Genomic DNA, 13,806 nt, shown 5'->3' with positions numbered 1-13,806 from the left:
TTGGCTAAACAGAGCTTCTTAATTAAAATATCACAGTGAAATGTTTTCTGGTGATGTGAAAGCTTAAAGGCAGTGCTTCACTTGCAAAAGATGAGGGAAAGAGATTGCAAACCCCTTCCAGCCCTGCAACTTTTTAATAGATTCACTCCAATGTGACCAGTTAGCCTTAATGTAACTGATAGTGAAAACTTGGCCTCTGTGCTCTGGTGTCAAATCCAATCTCATGCCAAGTTGAGTCAGTCATGTCCAGCTCCTTGCGAACCCATGGACTGTGGTCCACCAGGCTCCTTTGTCCATGGGGATTCTCCAGACAGGAACACTAGAGTGGGTTGCTATGCCCTCCTCCAGGGGATCTTCCCCACCCAGGGACTGAATGCACATCTCCTGCAGCTCTTGGACTGCAGACAGATTCTTTACCTCTGAGCCACTGGGGAAGCCAAACTCAGAGACAAAGATTTGGGTGAGGTAGGAAAGAATAACTTCTTTACTTTCCTAGGCAAAAAGGAAAATATCAGGCTCATGCCTCAGAAACTTTGTGTTCCAACTAGGGAGGATTTCAGATCAGATCAGTCGCTCAGTCGTGTCTGACTCTTTGTGACCCCATGAATCGCAGCACACCAGGCATCCCTGCCCATCACCAACTCCCGGAGTTCACTCAGACTCATGTCCATCGAGTCAGTGATGCCATCCAGCCATCTCATCCTCTGTCGTCCCCTTCTCCTCTTGCCCCCAATCCCTCCCAGCACCAGAGTCTTTTCCAATGAGTCAACCCTTCGCATGAGGTGGCCAAAGTACTGGAGTTTCAGCTTTAGCGTCATTCCTTCCAAAGAAATCCCAGGGCTGATCTCCTTCAGAATGGACTCGTTGGATCTCCTTGCAGTCCAAGGGACTCACAAGAGTCTTCTCCAACACCACAGTTCAAAAGCATCAATCCTTTGGTGCTCAGCCTTCTTCACAGTCCAACTCTCACATCCATACATGACCACAGGAAAAACCATAGCCTTGACTAGATGAACCTTTGTTGGCAAAGTAATGTCCCTTCTTTTGAATATGCTCTCTAGGTCGGTCATAACTTTCCTTCCAAGGAGTAAGCGTCTTTTAATTTCATGGCTGCAGTCACCATCTGTAGTGATTTTGGAGCTCAGAAAAATAAAGACTGACACTGTTTCCACTGTTTCCCCATCTATTTCCCATGAAGTGATGGAACCGGATGCCATGATCTTCGTTTTCTGAATGTTGAGCCAACTTTTTCACTCTCCACTTTCACTTTCATCAAGAGGCTTTTGAGTTCCTCTTCACTGTCTGCCATAAGGGTGGTATCATCTGCATATCTGAGGTTATTGATATTTCTCCCAGCAATCTTGATTCCAGCTTGTGTTTCTTCCAGTCCAGCGTTTCTCATGATGTAATCTGCATATAAGTTAAATAAACAGGGTGACAATATATAGCCTTGACGAACTCCTTTTCCTATTTGGAACCAGTCTGTTGTTCCATGTCCAGTTCTAACTGTTGCTTCCTGACCTGCATACAAATTTCTCAAGAGGCAGATCAGGTGGTCTGGTATTCCCATCTCTTTCAGAATTTTCCACAGTTTATTGTGATTTGGTGAGGAGTTTAATAGCAATGGTTCAAGAGTAGGGTTGCTGATAAGGATTAGAGTGTGTTCAGGGCCTGTACTCCTCTAATCTGGTCTCAGGTAGTCTCCTTTTAATAAACTTCTCTGATTCCTTTAATCTGACCTCTGGTGGTCCTCTTTGGAAAGAAGAATGCTAACATCTTCCATTGTTGGGGATTTTGATTCTGCAAAGAACTCGGAGACATTGTTATGTGTATCACTTGAGGCTGAACCAGGACTTCTGCCCCAAGGCTGCACTATTGTTTCCTGGCTGCTCCTCCCCTGTCTCTGCATCCCCTCCCTTCCCTGACTAGCAAATGTTCAAGTCTGCCTTTTCAAACTCAGGAAAGGTCTTGGAGGCTGGAGTCTAGTTCCCACAAATAAGAAAAGGGAAATATGAAAAGACTTCACGCCCAGGAGCCCCACAGTGTCTTGCATGGTTTCATAGCTAATTCTAAGGGGCACAGACATCATGAGTCATCAGAATCATGTGGGCATGCCTAATCAATAAAAGCTCTTAGTTCTCTCATAAATCATCTCCGAAGGAGAAAATAGTTTTATGTTGAATTTTCCTTTATTTAACAATAACTAATCTAAATCTACTAAATATTTTTCTCAAAGTTTGAATGTGACTGTATGAAAAGGATCTGCCTTTTTTATAGTAAACCACAGTAAGCTGCTTAAATTACAGAAAACTGGATGAACAGATTGATGGATAGATAAATAATACCAAATAGAATATATATGTTCTTTGTCCCTAGTTCCTAACACAGATTTAAAAATCCTTGAAATTGCCTGAGTGATAAAACTTTTTGCTGTGCTAAAGTGATGACTCATGGGGGGCCCTTAAGATAGTTTCAGGATGGGAACACAGTACCAAAACAACCAACCTTGGTAATAGAGGGTTAAAATTGAGATAAGCCCAGCTTCCAGATGAAGAGGGAAAGGAAAATGAGTTTTAATCACTTACTGATGATTTAATCAAGCCTAGGTAGTAAAACCCCAATAAAAATTCTGAACCAAGAACTCAGTGCAGCTTCTTGGTTGGTATACACACTGATGGGCTGCGGCAGGGGAGGGGGTGATGTGTCTGGATTCCACAAGGAAAGGACAAAGGAACGCATCAAGAGCTCGTCCACCTAGACTTGCTCTATGTGTTTCTGCATTTAGTTGTTCCTGATCTGTGCCCTTTATAATAAAACTATAGTCATAGGTGTAGTGATTTCAGTGAGTTCTGAGTTACTTTAGCAAAGTATTAAACATTGAGGAGATTGTAGTAACATCACAATTATAGCTGGTGAGTCAGAAGTACAGGTGACCCCAAAAACTTGTAGCTGGCATCTGAACCAAAGGTAGTCTTGTGGAGAACTGTCTTTAACTTGTGGAATCAGACTCAAGTAGTATGAGAACTGAATTAACCTGAATAACACCTCGTTAGTGTCAGAGAATTGGTTTCAGAGCAGCAATAGATGGAGCATTTTCTCTATTATTAGTTTCTTATTTTTATTTACCTAATAGTTCAAGCTTTAAACTTAATCAAATTGGGAGAAAATAGCAAAACAGTAATGGCTAAGAAGGTGTTCAGTTGTTTCAAGTAATAGAAAAAGACACTAAAGTAGCTGAAATAAAGGTTTTTAAAAAATATTGTGATGTATGTAATATGTTTGAGAGCCAATTAAATTTATCTATATTTTAAGTGAAGAGGAGCTAAAAAGCCTGTTGATGAAAGTGAAAGAGGAGAGTGAAAAAGTTGGCTTAACGCTCAACATTCAGAAAACGAAGATCACGGCATCTGGTCCCATCATTTCATGGGAAATAGATGGGGAAACAGTGGAAACAGTGTCAGTCTTTATTTTTCTGGGCTCCAAAATCACTACAGATGGTGACTGCAGCCATGAAATTAAAAGACGCTTACTCCTTGGAAGGAAAGTTATGACCAACCTAGACAGCATATTCAAAAGAAGGGACATTACTTTGCCAACAAAGGTTCGTCTAGTCAAGGCTATGGTTTTTCCTGTGGTCATGTATGGATGTGAGAGTTGGACTGTGAAGAAGGCTGAGCCCCGAAGAATTGATGCTTTTGAACTGTGGTGTTGGAGAAGACTCTTGAGAGTCCCTTGGACTGCAAGGAGATCCAACCAGTCCCTTCTGAAGGAGATCAGCCCTGGGATTTCTTTGGAAGGAACGATGCTAAAGCTGAAACTCCAGTACTTTGGCCACCTCATGTGAAGAGTTGACTCATTGGAAAAGACTCTGGTGCTGGGAGGGATTGGGGGCAGGAGGAGAAGGGGATGACAGAGGATGAGATGGCTGGATGGCATCACTGACTCGATGGACGTGAGTCTGAGTGAACTCCAGAAGTTGGTGATGGACAGGGAGGCCTGGCGTGCTGCGATTCATGGGGTCGCAAAGAGTCGGACACAACTGAGCGACTGATCTGATCTGATACAATGGCAACCCACTCCAGTACTCTTGCCTGGAGAGTCCCAGTCCCATGTATGGAGGAGCCTGGTGGGCTGCAGTCTATGGGGTCACTAGGAGTCGGACATGACTGAACGACTTCACTTTCACTTTTCACTTTCATGCATTGAAGAAGGAAATGGCAACCCACTCCAGTGTTCTTGCCTGGAGAATCCCAGGGAGGAGGGAGCCTGGTGGGGTGCCGTCTTTGGGTCACACAGAGTCGGACACGACTGAAGCGACTTAGCAGCAGCAGCAGCATACTATATACTGGGATTCCTTGGTGACTCAGTGGTAAAGAATTTACCTGCAGTGCAGAAGACACAGTACATGAAGGTTCAGTCCCTGGGTCAGGAAGATCTTCCAGAAAAAGAAATGGCAACCCACTCCAGTATTTTTGCCTGGGAAATTTCATGGACAGAGGAGCCTGGTAGACTGCAGTCCATACCAGTTGCACAGAGTAGAACGTGACTTAGCACTTACACACACACATATTATATACTATATATTGTATGTTTATCTATTATTATTCATATTTACACTAAGGTAAATAAACTTCAATTTCAATTGAATTTTGAGGCCCAAGATGTATAGAGAGTAATAGCATAGAAAACAAATAACTCTACGAACTTAATATGATGTTAGAATTTCTCTAGCATAATTACTTACCTTTACAAGTGCATCCTTTAATTCTTTCAGGGCAAATAAACTGCTTTCTAGCTTATTACTTTGAGCATTGGAGTGACCACTTTTTATTTTCCTCATCTCTGAAATGGGAATAATACTACTTCCTAGTGTTTTAAGGTCATTGTGAGGATAGAAGTACTAGTTTTCAGATGCCTAGAATTCTGATTATGGTGTTGGACCATGCCCTTAGTTGCCTCACCTAGGAGACAGATGTATTTCCCAACTCCAACTCACTACTTTGTCACCTCCTCTGAACTTCTGCTTGCCAGTATCCCTCTTGAATGTCCTACCAATTACTGAGCTCAAGTCTTTATCATCTCTGAATTGGTTAGAACACAAAAGTTGCTGTTCCCATTCCTCAGAGCAATATTTTTCTTAATCCTACCTTGGCTTTCATTAACAGTTTGTGAACAATTCTATTATACTGTTGATACAAGCTTGTAACAAGGAAATTTCCTCAATTCAGGAAAAATGTTTTTAAATATAAATACTGTATTTACTTGTATTGCATTGCATTTCATTTCCTTTTGTTTCTGATTTGAGTTCAACGCTTCTAAGATAGTTCTAAATTTATCAAACTTTTTTTTTTTAGCATTTATTACATATGCATTCAGTAACCATGTGTTATCTCAAAAAAGATGTGGTTAGAAAGAACACTACCTTTGCAGTTAAAAACAAACCAAAAAACAAAGACTTCTGTTTAGATATAGATGTACTACTTATACCACTTCAAGATAGTTTTGTAATTAAAATCTTAGATTGTTTTCATCTATAATATTGAGATTATAACATCCTCCTCACTATAATAGAGTTTCTATAAGTATCAAATCAAATAAGGAAGTCTATTTTAAAATTCTGTATAAACTAATAAACAGTATTCAAATATAATGGGGAACTACTACTAATCAATTTTTTTAATGAACAAATTAGGATGAAAGACAGTTCTTGAGCACCTCACTGGAGACATATCTCCAAGTTCCTTACCCTTTTCTCTTTTCTTTTTTATATACTTTCTTGATTCCACAGAGTAGTACAAGGCTATTGGGTTAATTATGTCTAAGACTCCATTCTGATTTAGCCATAATTTTATTTGACCCACTTCCTGCCAAGTGCCCTTTGCTGAGCTTTCCACCTTCAGCTTTTGAAAATTGAGAGGTGGAATAAGAACTCAACCTGAGAAATCAAATAATCTTGAGTTGGAATCCTCAGTCATCCTCTGGCTGGGTGATTTTAGAAAAGTCACTTTATAGCTTTAAGTCTAGGGTTGATCTGTTAAAATGTTCTTTCCCCATAAGGAAAGTAACTTTCCTTATAAAACTGATGTAAAGTTTGTCGGAGATCCAACCAGTCCATTCTGAAGGAGATCAGCCCTGGGATTTCTTTGGAAGGAATGACGCTAAAGCTGAAACTCCAGGACTTTGGCCATCTCATGCCAAGAGTTGACTCATTGGAAAAGACTCTGATGCTGGGAGGGATTGGGGGCAGGAGGAGAAGGGGATGACAGAGGATGAGATGGCTGGATGGCATGACTGACTCGATGGACGTGAGTCTGAGTGAACTCCGGGAGTTGGTGATGGACAGGGAGGCCTGGCGTGCTGCGGTTCATGGGGTCGCAAAGAGTCGGACACGACTGAGCAACTGAACTGATCTGATCTGATCTGATACATATGTGCATATGTATATGTGTGTGTATTACATTATATATATATATATATATATATATATATATAGAGAAGGAAATGGCAATCCACTTCTGTATTCTTGCTTAGGAATTCCAATGGACAGAGGAGGCTGGTGGGTGCAGTCCATGGGATTGCAAGTGTTGGACATGATTTAGCAACTATACCACTACCACCTATACACACACACACACACACACATTTTCCTTACATATTAAAAAAAAATTAAGGTGAAAGTAGATGAAAGAAGGATAGGAAAATGACTGAAATTTAATTACTACCTTATTTACTCCAAACTTTCTCTACGTAAGGGTTATGTTAATTTCAAATCTGTCAGATAGTGTGCAATGTCAGACTGAAGTCAAGGAAAGATCTGTGTGGCATTTTCGTAACAATATCTCAAATGTAAATTAAGTGAATGGATCATGAAGCTTTGTTAGTGAATTTGCAAGAACAAATCCGTTCTTAGAGACCTAGAGACCTACACCTGAGATGGCAGTCACTAGGCACTAAAGTGCCTAGGAAACATTTCAAGTTTGCGTAAATTCCTACTCAAAAACTGAAATCACATGGTTTGGCAGCTGTGGAATCTTTACTGTTTTAATCTTCAGTTCCTTTGGAAAATCAGCTCAACCTTGTTTACCTTGGTACTGTCAAGGAAATCCCAAACATAGCATCATTTTGTCAGACCTTGGATCTACATGCTCAGGTATGATGGTTAATTTTATGTGTCAACTTGATTGGACAAGAGATGCCTAGATATTGGTTAAATATTCCTGTGTCTCTGAGAGTGTTTCTAGAAAAGATTGGCATTTGAATTGGTGACTGAGTATAACAGATGGCCCTACCCAGTGCAGGTGGGCATCATCCAATTTGTTAAGAGCCTGCGAGAACAAAACAGTGGAGAATGCTTGAATTGCCCCTGTCTGCCTGAGTTGGGACATCAATCTTCTGCTCTTAATGTTCCTGGTCTCAGGTCTTCAGACCTGGAATGGAATCTATACCATTGATTCTCTGGCTTTTAGGCCTTTGAACCATACCACCATACCATCACATTTCCTGGTCACCAGCTTGCGGTTGGCTAACATAATTATGGAACCTGAGCATCCCAATATCTTCCAACATTGTAGAATCTCTTAATATAGATATATAGGATATCTATATCTCTTTTGTTGTTTCTACTTCTCTTAGTTCAGTCCAGTCACTCAGTCATGTCCGACTCTTTGTGACCCCATGAACCACAGCCTGCCAGGCCTCCCTGTCCATCACCAACTCCCGGAGTCCACCCAAACCCATGTCCATTGAGTCAGTGATGCTATCCAACCATCTCATCCTCTGTTGTCCCCTTCTCCTCCTGCCCTCAATCTTTCCCAGCATCAGGGTCTTTTCAAATGAATCAGCTCTTCACATCAGGTGGCCAAAGTATTGGAGTTTCAGCTTCAAAATCAGTCCTACCAATGAACACTCAGGACTGATCTCCTTAGGATGGACTGGTTGGATCTCCTTGCAGTCCAAGGGACTCTCTACTTCTCTGGAGAGCCCTAATATACAATACACTAACACTGACCCTGGGAAATTGCTGTCTATGTGTACCTCTCATTCTCTAGCTGCCTGTTCAGCAAAGAGTAGACAGTTTCATATCAACTGTCACTATTATTTTCCTAATGGCCTATAAACCATATGTTTAATGTCACTGACAGTTGATTTGAAAATTATAATTCTACAGTTTTCAGAATTAGCCCCTTTTCTTCCCCCAACCAGTAAGATATTTTATGTATTCTGTAGTTACATTTTGAATCTATACTTGTTCCCTCAGGAGGAAACTACAATGGACATAAAATTTCAAAATCAAACAACTGGATGTTAGATTTTTCTCCTCACTGGCCCTGAAAATCCCCCTCAACTCTGTGATGTTGACTCTGATCTCCTCTACTGGATTTCTCACTGATCCCCTTGATGTCATTAGAAGGAAGATAAGTTAATAATTATGTGTAATGGTTAATTTTGCGTTAACAAAAGATGCCTAGATAGTAAAATCCCATTCATGGGTGTGTTTGGGTACTTCTGAAAAGATTAGCATTTGATTCAGTAAACTGAGTAAACCAATCTGCCCCGATCCATGTGGGCAGGCATCATCCAGTGTGCTGGGGCTGAAACAAACATGAAGATGAAGAGTAAATTCTGACTTCTTAATCTTTTTCTAACCTTGGACATTAGAACATCCAGCCTTTGGACTTAGAGTGAACTATACCAATAACACTATTCTGTGATTTTTAATTAAACAAATGTGTATCTTCACTGAAGGAATGAGCTATGAATCTTAAAAATGTAAAGACTTTCATTAATAACATTTGAGAGCATTTTGTAATTCACTAACTATATTCACATATATTATGTCTTTAGACATAGAATTTTGAGACTCAGAGTAGTTATTCAAAATCACCAGCTGATTTGTGATAGTTCAGGAGATTTTGATTTTTTCATACTTCCTCAGGTAGAAAATTAGACCAGGATATTATCTTAAAGTTTGTTTCCAAAGACTCCTCGTTTTACAAATGAGACATTAGATACAAGCTAGCAACTATAACAAATTCTGCTTCATTAGCCTTTCCTACCATCTCACTCTGCATTTAGATTTAATGATACAGATTGTAGATATTTTTAACCAATATGAAAATACATGTGCTATACAAAAACCCTATCTCCTAAAAAAGTGGCATTAGACACAAAAATAGAGGTATTTTACTGATGATTATATAATCAACAAGCATGGGCTTTTTTAAATTCCTTGACAAACTTGTAGGCTGATAAATATTTCCACCAAAATTGCAATCACTAACACTTAACCTGATCCAACTCTTCTTCCAGAGCGTAGGTTCTCTGAAACTTTTGTTGAGGTACATAAAAGCAATTGCATTATCAGATTTCCATCTCTATTACAATCTTCAAAGATTCCTTTATGATACAAAAATATTATAAATGGTTCCATGTCACTGTTGTATTTATAACACCTGGATATTGCGATTGCTTCATGAATTGAGAACATTTTCTTCCTTTCACAGTATCACATATTGCCAGAAAGCACTTTTGCTTATTATTATGTTTAAATAATGTATTCTCAGATGTGTGCACTCCATATGATCAGCTCATAACACTATCTAGAACAATCTTTTGGTGCAACTTCATGCCTAGGATGGAATCTAGTCATTGCTCTTACATGGATTTACAATCTGTGCTCTATCAGTTCCACAAAGATAAAACATAAATGCCAAGCCAGAATGACACAAATGGAGAAAAAGCCCATTCCCTGCCTTCAGCATGATTTGTGATATTTACTGACTAACCAAACACTAGCTTGGGATCAGACCCAAATAGCCTTTCAGGACTGGAGTGGTGACAATTGGCAATAGTTAGTATGGTACCAAAGCATGTACAATATTTGCAGTGTCATAGAACAGGGCTGTTTCTAAAGGGGAAAAGCAGCATTACTGCACAAAGGAGACCAGGAGATGATGTGGGCACAAGCCATCCTCTTGGGTATAGGAGGGAACCCAGAAATGTCATAAAATCCCTCTTTGATCTGTTGTCGCTACTGTTGGTTGTATGGGAAATTAACATATTTAATTAACTGTCTGACCAAAGCAGCTGTTACCTTATATAAAACCTTGAACATTGGTGCCTGGCTTATCCCACTAGGTGCTTGAATGTGCCAGTGGCATAAGACTGATGATATTTTTATACTGCATGGCACAGCATGACTCCTCTTGCAATAGGCTCAAGTCAAGATCTTCTTTAAATTCTTCATGGAGAATAATAATGTTCCAGCCCGAATTGCTTAATAACATCCTATGTCAGGCCAGCCAACAGGAAGCTCCATGCACAACAAAACGGACTCTGGCCAACCCAATCATTCCCAACTTCTATAAAGGCCGTTGCTGCATAGGGCCTGGCAAAGCCAGGCATGCATTTTTCCTCTTCGTCATCAGGATGCTATTGTATTCACAATTCGCATCGCTTACTTATGACATTATTTACCTTCTATATTTTTTTTTCAAAAAGAAGTCCTTGCCTGCAGTATTTCCAAATGGAAAGAAATGCCTCTGAGTCAGAAGTTGCGATTATTAGTTTGCTAAGTTGCTGGTCCAAAGCTATTATGGAGATCATGATTGGTTTGAAGGATTTCTGAGAAGAGGGGGTGAGGGGACTGTGGAAGGTGGCTTTTCTGACCATTGAAAAATGTTTCCTTTACTTGGTTTGTTATTCCACCCATTTGTGAGAGAGTAAGAATCAAGCATTTTCTATTTTGGATGGCTTGAGCTGTGAAGTGATGAATTTATCTCTAGTAAAGATGGAGGCCAGGATTTTTCAATACCTTTCGCCGTTATGTAGTAACACTGGTTATCTTGATTGCCTGTGCTGCTCTTTTTCTGAACGAATTTACTCTGCCATTGAATGTGTCCTCCTCATCATACCTTTACTACTGGATACACTTAATATTTCCTTTTGTGCAATTTCTGAAATTCTTGGAAAGTCTTGCAAAGTCTGCAGTTTCGGCCAGTACCATATGTAACTTACAAACAGTTTGCTAGTTCAGCAATTGAAGGGCTCAAATTCCTGATTAGAGAGGCCTTCGTAAGAACTATGGGGGAAAAAGTTAGCCAGCAAGGACTTTGCTTCATTGTTTGCATTATTTTAAACTTTAAATAATGTGTGATAATTAGGCTATATTAACTTGGTATATGCACACTACAAAAAGATCAATAATCTTTCCAAGAATATAGAATTGAAGAAATGTTGAATAAACAAAAGGCTGTACCTCATTCTGAATGAGCATATCCTATACTGCATGTGCATTTGTTCATGCAAAGACACGTTTTTTATTGAATGTATCAGAAGAAAAAAACTCCCAGGGTTTACTAAAAGCAAAATTGTGACTCGTTGGCTTGTTTTACTGACCCTTTATAAGTTAAACATGAAAATAATAAATATGTATTTCAGTTCAGTCGTGTCCAACTCTTTACGACCTCACAGACTGCAGTATGCCACGTTTCCCTGTCCATCGCCCACTCCTGGAGCTTGCTCAAACTCATGTCCATCGAGTCAGTGATCCCATCCACCCATCTCATGTTCTGTTATCCCCCTGTTCTCCTGCCTTCAATCTTTCCCAGCATCAGGGACTTTTCCAATGAGTCAGTTCTTTGCATCAGGTGGTCAAAGTATTAGAGCTTCAGCTTCAGCATCAGTCCTTCCAATGAATATTCAGGACTAATTTCTTTTCAGATTGACTCCTTGTAGTCCAAGGGACTCTCAAGAGTCATCTGCAACACCACAATTCAAAAGCATCAGTTCTTTGGCACTCAGCTTTTTATGGTCCAACTCTCACATCTATACACGACTATTGGAAAACCATAGCTTTGATATCATTGTATGTGTATACAAATATATATACACATACAATGATACACTTCTATCTTGAATGAATATGTTTATAAACATACACATGCAATGATATAATTCTATCTATAATTACAAGGTATAGTAAGAATTATTCTTCAAAAATACATGGGACAACTTCACATTGAAGGCCAGGAAGAACAGCTTTAAGCTTATAGAACTCTACATATTAGAGATTCAAGAGGTCTATCTCTTTGCTAAATTTAATTAGGAATAAGTTGCTCATGTAACTAGGTAATATCTCCCCACTGCCTTAAAAGCTGACTGACTACCTGAATCCTGATTACTGAATTTAGATGGAATTCATTCAAATGATTTTTATTATTCAACAAATATGTGCCTCACACATGGCTTGGGCAATGTGGAGAAAGTGAAGACTAATAAGTGAGGTATTGTGTCCATCTCATGCTTCTTCTAGCATAGATATTTAGTGATGATCATAACTGAAGAGTTTCATTAGTAGAGACTTCATGAATATACTAAAATGTTTCAGTTCAGTCAGTTCAGTTCAGTCCCTCAGTCGTGTCCGACTCTTTGCCACCCCATGAAATCGCAGCACGCCAGGCCTCCCTGTCCATCACCAACTCCCGGAGTTCACTCAGACTCACGTCCATCGAGTCAGTGATGCCATCCAGCCATCTCATCCTCTGTCATCCCCTTCTCCTCCTGCCCCCAATCCCTCCCAGCATCAGAGTCTTTTCCAATGAGTCAACTCTTCACATGAGGTGGCCAAAGTACTGGAGTTTCAAATTCAGCATCATTCCCTCCAAAGAAATCCCAGGGCTGATCTCCTTCAGAATGGACTGGTTGGATCTCCTTGCAGTCCAAGGGACTCTCTCGAGTCTTCTCCAACACCACAGTTCAAAAGCATCAATTCTTCAGCGCTTAGATTTCTTCACAGTCCAACTCTCACATCCATACATGACCACTGGAAAAACCATTACTATATAGCTAATGTAAGTGAGAATTAATAAACTGTAGGTAACAGAGTAAGGTTCCAAGGGACTCTCAATAGTCTTCTCCAACACCACAGTTCAAAAGTAGTATCATTTCTTCAGTGTTCTCAGCCTTCTTTTTGGTCCAACTCTTACATCCATACATGGCTACTGGAAAACCATAGCTTTGACTAGATGGACCTTTGTCATCAAGGTAATGTCTCTGCTTTTTAATATGCTGTTTAGGTTGGTCATAGCTTTTCTTCCAAGGAGTGAGTGTCTTTTAATTTCATGGCTGCAGTCACCATCTGCAGTGATTTTGGAGCTGCAAAAAATAGTGTCTTGCTGTTTCCATTGTTTCCCCATCTATTTGCCATCAAGTGTTGGTACTGGATGCCATTATCTTAGTTTATTGAATGTTGAGCCAGCTTTTTCATACCATTTTTTCACTTTCATCAAGCAGCTCTTTAGTTATTCTTCACTTTCTGCCTTTAGGGTGGTTTCATCTACATATCTGAAGTTGTTGATATTTCTCCCAGCAATCTTGATTCCAGCTTGGGAGTTATCCAGCCCAGTATTTCATATGATGAACTCTGCATATAAGTTAAATAATAGGCAGTGTGACAATATATAGCCTTGATGTACTCCTTTCCCAATTTGAAACCAGTCTGTTGTTCCATATCTGGTTATAACTGTTGCTTCTTGACCTGCATATAGGTTTCTCAGGAGGTAGGTGTGGTGGTGTGGTATTCCTGTTTCTTTAAGAATTTTCCAGTTTGTTGTGATCCACACAGTCAAAGGCTTTAGCATAGTAAATGAAGCAGAAGTAGATATTTTTCTGGAATTCCCTTGCTTTTTCTATGATCCAATGGATGTTGGCAATTTGATCTCTGTTTCCTCTGCCTTTTCTATATCCAGCTTGTAGATCTGAAGTTCTTGGTTCATGTACTGCTAAGGGCATAGCTTGAAGGATTTT

Source organism: Bos mutus, chromosome 2 (assembly GCF_027580195.1).
Source record: "Bos mutus isolate GX-2022 chromosome 2, NWIPB_WYAK_1.1, whole genome shotgun sequence".
Classification (NCBI taxonomy): Eukaryota; Metazoa; Chordata; class Mammalia; order Artiodactyla; family Bovidae; genus Bos; species Bos mutus.
Note: the sequence above shows the minus strand (reverse complement) of the source record.